Source organism: Orycteropus afer, unplaced genomic scaffold (genome assembly GCF_000298275.1).
Source record: "Orycteropus afer afer isolate SDZICR_OR568_19922 unplaced genomic scaffold, OryAfe1.0 scaffold00308, whole genome shotgun sequence".
NCBI lineage: Eukaryota > Metazoa > Chordata > Mammalia > Tubulidentata > Orycteropodidae > Orycteropus > Orycteropus afer.
In genome coordinates, this window is record NW_006921895.1 from 3,597,568 (window position 1) to 3,604,975 (window position 7,408).

The following is a 7,408-nucleotide window of genomic DNA, read 5'->3' on the forward strand; positions in this document are numbered from 1 at the left end:
TTTCAGGAGGTGGTATATGATCAAGAACCAATGGTGTTGAAGAAAGAAGTTAAAGCTGCACTGAAGGAATTGGTGAAGAACAAGTCTTCAGGAATAGACAGAATACCCACAGAGATATTTCAACAAATGGATGCTGCTCTGGGGACACTCACTTGTTTGTGCCAATAAATCTGTAAGAGAGCTACCTGGTCAACTGACTGGAAGAGATCCATGTTTGTACCCATTCCAAAGAAAGGTGATTCCACAGAATATGGAAATTATCAAACAATATAATTATTATCACATGCAAGTGAAATCTTTCTGAAGATAATTCAGCAAGGGTTGCAGCAGTATATTGACAGAGAACTTCCAGAAAAGCAAGGTGGATTCAGAAGAGGATGTGGAAAGAGGGTATTCTGGTTACCTAGTGCTGCTCTGACAAGAATATATACCACACATGGGATGGCCTTAACCAACAGGAGTTTATTCTTACAAATTGAAGGCTATTAAGTCCAAGTTCAAAAATTAGGCATAGTCCCGATATTACCATACCACATGACAGTCCATTACCTCAAGTCCATTGTAAGTCCCAAGGTCGGCAGAGCATAGCAGGCTGCTGAACAAAGACACGGCTACATGTAGGGTTCAAGCATGCCATAAACTAGAGACCATTTCCAAGGTTTCTCCTTATATACAGGAAGCAGACCACATCCCAAAGGCAGCTACTCAGCTGCTTGTGGTAGATCCCACCATGGAGTTGATTGCCACTCTCATCATGGGGAATAACTACCACTAGCTGTCCAGCCACTCAACCAGGCCCAGCCACGTTGACACACAAGCATAACTACCACAGAGGGATATCATTGCTGATGTCAGATGGATCTTGGCTGAAAGCAAAGAATACCAGAAAGATGTTTACTTGTGTTTTATTGACTATGCAAAGGCATTTGATTGTGTGGATCATGACAAATTATGGATAACATTGAGAAGAATGGGAATTCCTGTGCACTTGATTGTACTCATGGGGAACCTGTACATAGACTAGGAAACTGTTGTTCAAACAGAACATGGTGATACTGCATGGTTTAAAATCAAGAAGGGGATGTCAGCGTTGTATCCTTTCACTATACTTATTCAATCTTTATGTTGAGCAAATAATCTGAGAAGCTGGACTATATGAAGAAGAACATGGCATGAGGATTGGAGGAAGACTCATTAACAACCTGCAATATGCTTGCTGAAAGAAAGGATGACTTGAAGCACGTACTGGTGAACAACAAAGACCAAAGAAGAGTTGGTGCTTTTGAATTGTTGTGTTGGCAAAGAATACTGAAGGTACCACAGACTGCCAAAAGAACCAACAAATCTGTCCTGGAAGAAGTGCAGCCAGAATGCTCCTTGGAAGTGAGAATGGCCAGACTTTGTCTCATCTACTTTGGTCAGGTTGTCAGAAGGGACCATTTCTTGGAGAAGGATATCATGCTTGGTAAAGTGGAGGGTCAGTGAAAAAGAGGGAGGCCCTCAATGAGATGGATTGACACAGTGGCTGCAATGATGGGCTCAGGTATAGCAAAAATTGTGAAGCTGGCACAGGACTGGGCAGTGTTTTGTTTTGTTGTACATAGGGTTGTTATATGCTCGAGCTGACTCCATGGCATCTAATAACAACATGGATATACCAAATTTATTTTATTTTTTATAAGTTGATGACCATTGGATTGTTCTGTTTTGGGATTACTAACAATGTTGCTATGAATATTCATGCGTAAGTTTTGTGTGTACATATGGTTGCAATTTCTTCATTATATATCTAGGAAAGGAAATGCTGGGTACAAAAAGAGTGTGAGGATGGCATCTGACCTCCTCTAGTTTTGCAAGGGGAAGAAGAATCCAGAACAAAATCCAAGGGTGACACTGAGGCTGAGGTCAGACATGCCTCCACCTTCTAACCATTTTACCAATTCTGACACCAACCATTCTTCCCATAGCACTCTGTTCTTTAGTGGGCTCAATAATTCGTTGCAGTGACCACACAGAACTTGGAGAAAATATTCACTATTATGAGTTTCATTAGAGAAAAACTGGTTGCAATTCATAATCAGAAGCCATTTATTTCCAATTTAGGGTATATAGTTCTTCAATCAGGACAGACTCTTTTCAGTCATGTTGTAGGAATGCTTCTTTCTGGCTTTGGCCTCAGACCTTCTCAGGCCAGTGTTACAAATTTCTTTTAGCTTTGGTGATAGGTGCCCAGAGAGGCACCCCACTACACCAGCAAGCCTCCTGCCCGAAGGCACTCAGCTTTCTCCCTCTGTGGGCCAGGAAGCCCAGCATTGTTTACTGCCAATTCCATGGTTCTGTCCCCTATGCTGCTGCCATCTGTCTGCCACCTCTCTGGCATCTCACAGCCTTTATCCCAGCAGAGGGATCTCAGGTCCAAGGATAGTCTTCTCTCCTAGTTCTTTCCTGATGGTAGTGAGATCCCCACTTTCCACCTCTAAGATGGCTCACTTTAAGCTTAGAGAGGTGGCAAAACTGAACAATCTCCACATTAGATTTCCACATTCCTTATTTGGATGGTTCCACACTTCAAGGGTGCCATGCACCTTATTTACATTGTTAGCAAGTTATTCAATCCCTTAGTGGACCACAAGCACTTAATATTTGTATAGTCCCACCCAGTCATCTGGTGATAGTCACAAAGGCTATGGGTAGAAGAGGCATATTAAGTAATTCACTGCAACAACAAGGCACCTGCTGGCTTTTTTAGCCATTGGCCCTTTCATCCATAAAAGAGTATCTTCCTTCTCCCAATCATTTTAAGTATAAGCTCACCCATGAAGGCATATAAGCAGTCACTTCATGCCTTATCTCCCCCCATTTTAGATAATCAATTTCTAAATTGCCCATCCCTATCAAATCAGTACTCTAAGGAGACGAGCATGTTCTTTAACCTGAAGAATCTTCTGTTCTGATTGGAACTTTGAGCATCTATATCCATAAGCCAAGTGCAGTTCAAAACAAGCCTTCAAACTGCAGCAAAGTATACCAGTTCATAGCATCAAACATTTTTCACTTCATATGGTCAGGTTCTAGTCAGCTCATGCCAAGCCATCCAAGAAAGTTCAGTGAGTACCAGCTGTAAGCTTGGGAGTTCACATACCCCCTTGCCAGACCAGCCTGCCCCTTCTCTTTTCTCTCTCTTTCTCTCTCTCTTTCTCTCTCTTTCTCTCTCTCTCTCCCTCATCCTTAGTCCCACTGGGATAGGTCAATGAGTGTCAGTGGGAAATGTCCAAACTCAGCCATCTCTTCATTACTACATCTTCTCCACTTCCACTCATCAAGTGGACCCAAGTGGACACCAAGAGTGCAGCATACCAGGTTGCTGACTTGCCAACTCCCTTTAACTTTCAGTTCTGGAAGGAGTTTTTCTGATAGGCTATGTTTTTTTCCTGCCTGATGCACCTAAAGAAAAATCTTTTGTTCAAAATTCAAAAAGCAAAACAGTCTTTTTTTTTTTCCCCCTGCAGATCCTTCCTTCAAATGCAAATCTACTGTTCTCTTAGCAGTCTTGGGTGAGTCTGCATGTCTTTTCAAATGCAAATTTTCTGTGTTGGACTCAGGTCAGCACCCAATACTCTATAAGTAGGGCTGTGGACTTGAAACAAAAAGGCTGTGTTTCTTCCGCGCAAATTCTGGTTCCCCTTTTAGCATATCTAATCAAGTTTTGGTTGGAGGCAGGGTTACAAACTCTGTGTAATATATAATACCTGTTATTCATTTCTTCAATCAATTTAGATAGGAGAAATATTAAATATTCGCAGTATATATGCATAAACCTAAACACATAACCCTCTTTGAAACATTTCAGTTTCATCTCATCTTATAGTCCATACCTTGACTATCTTCTCATTCATATACATATGGCCTTGGGCCTCTAGCTGGGTGGAATTTGTAGACCCTCCCTGGGCCACTATCAATTATCTCTTTCAATCAGCCTGGCCCTAAGGCATTCCAGGTTTGGCTTTTCTCCTCTTAAACCAAAACCAAACCAAACCCACTCCCATTAAGTGAATACTGACTCATAGCAACCCCAATTGGGTTTCCAAGGTGGTAAATTTTTATGGAAGTAGATTGTCCCATCTTCCTTCTGTGGAGTGGCTGGGTTTGAACCACCATCCTTATGGTTAGTAGTCGGCTTTAGGCACTGTGCTATATAATATCACTGACATTCCTTTCACTCATTTCAGATAACAGCAACTCAAGTAACCTTCTAAGAATCAAAAATTTCACTCCTTTCTTTCTCTTACAAAGTCACATGGTTCCATGAGTCTGGAGCCATTGCAATGAATCTCACTCCTGATTCTAACAGCCAAAATGGTGCGGCAGTGTTATCGGACCACTCTAACTTTCTAAGGGTAAGAGAGGATCCAGAACAACCTCAACAGCCCAAAGATGATTCCTATGATGCCACCACCTTCATCCTGTTGAAGGTCTTTCCCTTTTTTTGTTGATTTTCCACTTTACCAAGCATAATATCATTCTCAGGGAAGGGTCCTTTTCTGTCAACAGAAAGTGTTTTATCAATTTTGACACCAACCATCCCTCCCACAGCACTTTCTTTTCTGCTGGGTTCAATTATTCATTGCAGTAGCCACACAGAAGTCATAGATAATACTTATGATTATAGGGCTTATTAGGGAAGTAACAGGTTACAGTTCAAGATCAGAACCAGCTCAGGGTGTAGTTCTCAAGACAGATTGTTCTCAGCCATGGCACAGGCATGCTTCTCTCTAGCCTTGGCCTCTGCCTTGCTTGGATTAGCATTGCAAAAAATATGCAACCATTGCCGTGGAGTCGGATCCGACTCATAGCGACCCTCCTTGGGTTTCTGAGGCAGTATCACTACAGAAGTAGATTGCTCAACCTTTCTTCCAAGGAGTGGCTTGTGCGTTTGAACTGCCAGCCTTCTGGTTAGCAGTCAAATGCCTTAGGTACTACGCCTCCAGAGCATTACAAACCTCTTTTACCTCTGCTGATAGGTGCCCAGAGAGACAACAATTCCACCAGCTAGGGCACTCAGATTTCTTGCTCCATGGGCTGGGAAGTCCATTATTTTCTCTCATGCTGTTCTCTTGATTCTGCTCCCTCTGCTGCCACCATCTTCCTGCCATCATCTCAGCACAGGGATCTCAGGTCCAAGGATGCACTTCACTCCTGTTGTTGTTGTTGTTATGTGCCATCGAGTCAGACCCGACTAGTTCTTTATTAATGGCAATGAGTGTCCTACTTTCCACCTCTGGGAAGGCTCATTTTAAGCCTAGCGAGATGGTAAAACTGACCAATCCCCATGTTAGGGTTCCACACATTTTATTTCCGTGGTCCCACCCCCATAAGGATGTCATGTATCTTATTTACATTATTAGTAACTACCCAGCTACCTCACATTTGCATAATTCAACCCAGTCATCTGGTGATAGTCACAAAGACATGGCTAGAAGAGCCTTACTAAGTAATTCACTGCCCCACACTGGGTCATATGATAACTATATGCTTAATCTTTTGAGGAACTGGAGGACCCTTTTCCAGTCTGACTGCACCCATTTCTCCATAGCTTTGTCAACACTTGTTATTATCTTTCTGCATTATTTTAGTCATTCTATTTATGTGAAGTGGTATCAAATTGTGATTTTGATTTGAATTTCCATGATGGTTAATGATAATGAGTGTATTTTCACCTGCTTATCAGTAAATTTTATGTCTCTTTAGAGCAATGTCCATTCAGATCCTTTGTCATTTTTTAAATGTACTATTTATATTTTCATTTTTGATTTGTAAGTATTCTTTATGTATTCTAAATACAAGCCCTTCATCGGATATATGATTTGTAAATATTTTCTTCAATCTGTGGGTTGTATTTACCTTACTGATGGTGTTATATGGAGCACATTTTTTGTTTGTTTTAATTTTGATGAAGTCCAACTTATCTATTTTTCTTTTGCCATATCTTGTGAGTTTGGTGTCATATCTTAAAAAGGCTTTGCCTAAATCAAGGTCACAAAAAACTTACTCCTATAATTTTGTCTTTTTATGTAGGCCTCCATTTTTCTCTTCAATGTTGTTGTTGTTAGGTGATGTGAAGTTGGCTCTGACTCAGCTACCCTATACACAACAGAATGAAACACTGTCCAATGGTGCATCATCCTCTCAATCCATGTTGTACCTGAGCCAATTGTGGCAGCCACTGTATGAATCCATCTTGTTGAAGGTCTTTCCCTTTTTTGTTGACTTTCCACTTTACCAAGCATAATATCATTCTCAGGGAAGGGTCCTTTTCTGTCAACAGAAATAGGTGAGGTCTGGCCATTCTTGCTAACAAGGAGCATTATGGCTGCACTTCTTCCAGGACACATTTGTTCATTCTTCTGGGAGTCTGTGGTATCTTCAGTATTCTTTGTCAACATCACAATCCAAAGGCATCAACTCTTCTTTGGCCTTCCTTATTCATTGTCCAGCTTTTACATGCATAAGAGGTGATTAAAAATACCATGGTTTGGGTTAGGTGCACCTTAGTCTTCAAAGTGACTTCCTTGTTCTTCAACAGCTTTTGTCCATAGAATCATTCAATATTGCAATTTGAGGCTTGAATTATTCTTTAATTCTTTCAGCTTGAGAAATGTTAAGCATGTTCTTCCCTTTTGGTTTGCCAATTCCAGGTCTCTGCCCATTGCATTATAATACTTTACTTTGTCTTTTTGAGCCACCCTTTGAAATCTTCTGTTCAGTTCATTTATTTCATCCATTTTATTTTTCCATTCACTTCAGCTACTCTCCATTTAAGAACAATTTTCAGAGTCTTTCTTAACATTCATTTTGGCCTTTTATTCCTTTCCTGTCTTTTTTGTTCCGTTTCTTTCTCAGATTTATTGGTTCCTTACTTTTTTCTTATTTATTTATTGTGTATTGTGCTTCAGATGCAAGTTTACAGAGCAGTTTGTTTTACATTCAACATTTGTTGATAGTTGATTGTCTGAGTGTGTCAAGATTGTATCCTTTCCCCACACTTATTCAATCTATATGCTGAGCTAATAATCTAAGAAGCTGGACTACATGAAGAAAAATGTGACATCAGGATTGGAGGAAAAATTATTAGCAGCCTGAGATATGCTGATGATACAACTTTACTTGCTGAAAATGAAGATGACTTGAGGCACTTACTCATGAAGACTGAAGAACAGTCTGCAGTAAGGATTGCGTCTCAATAGAAAGAAAACAAAATCTTCACAACTGGACCAATAAACAGCATTACAATAAATAGAGAAAAGATTGAGGTTGTCAAAGAATTCATGTTGCTTGGTTCTATAATCGATGCCAATGGAAGCAGCAGTCAGGACATTAGACGACGTGTAGCACTGGTCAGGTCAGCTGT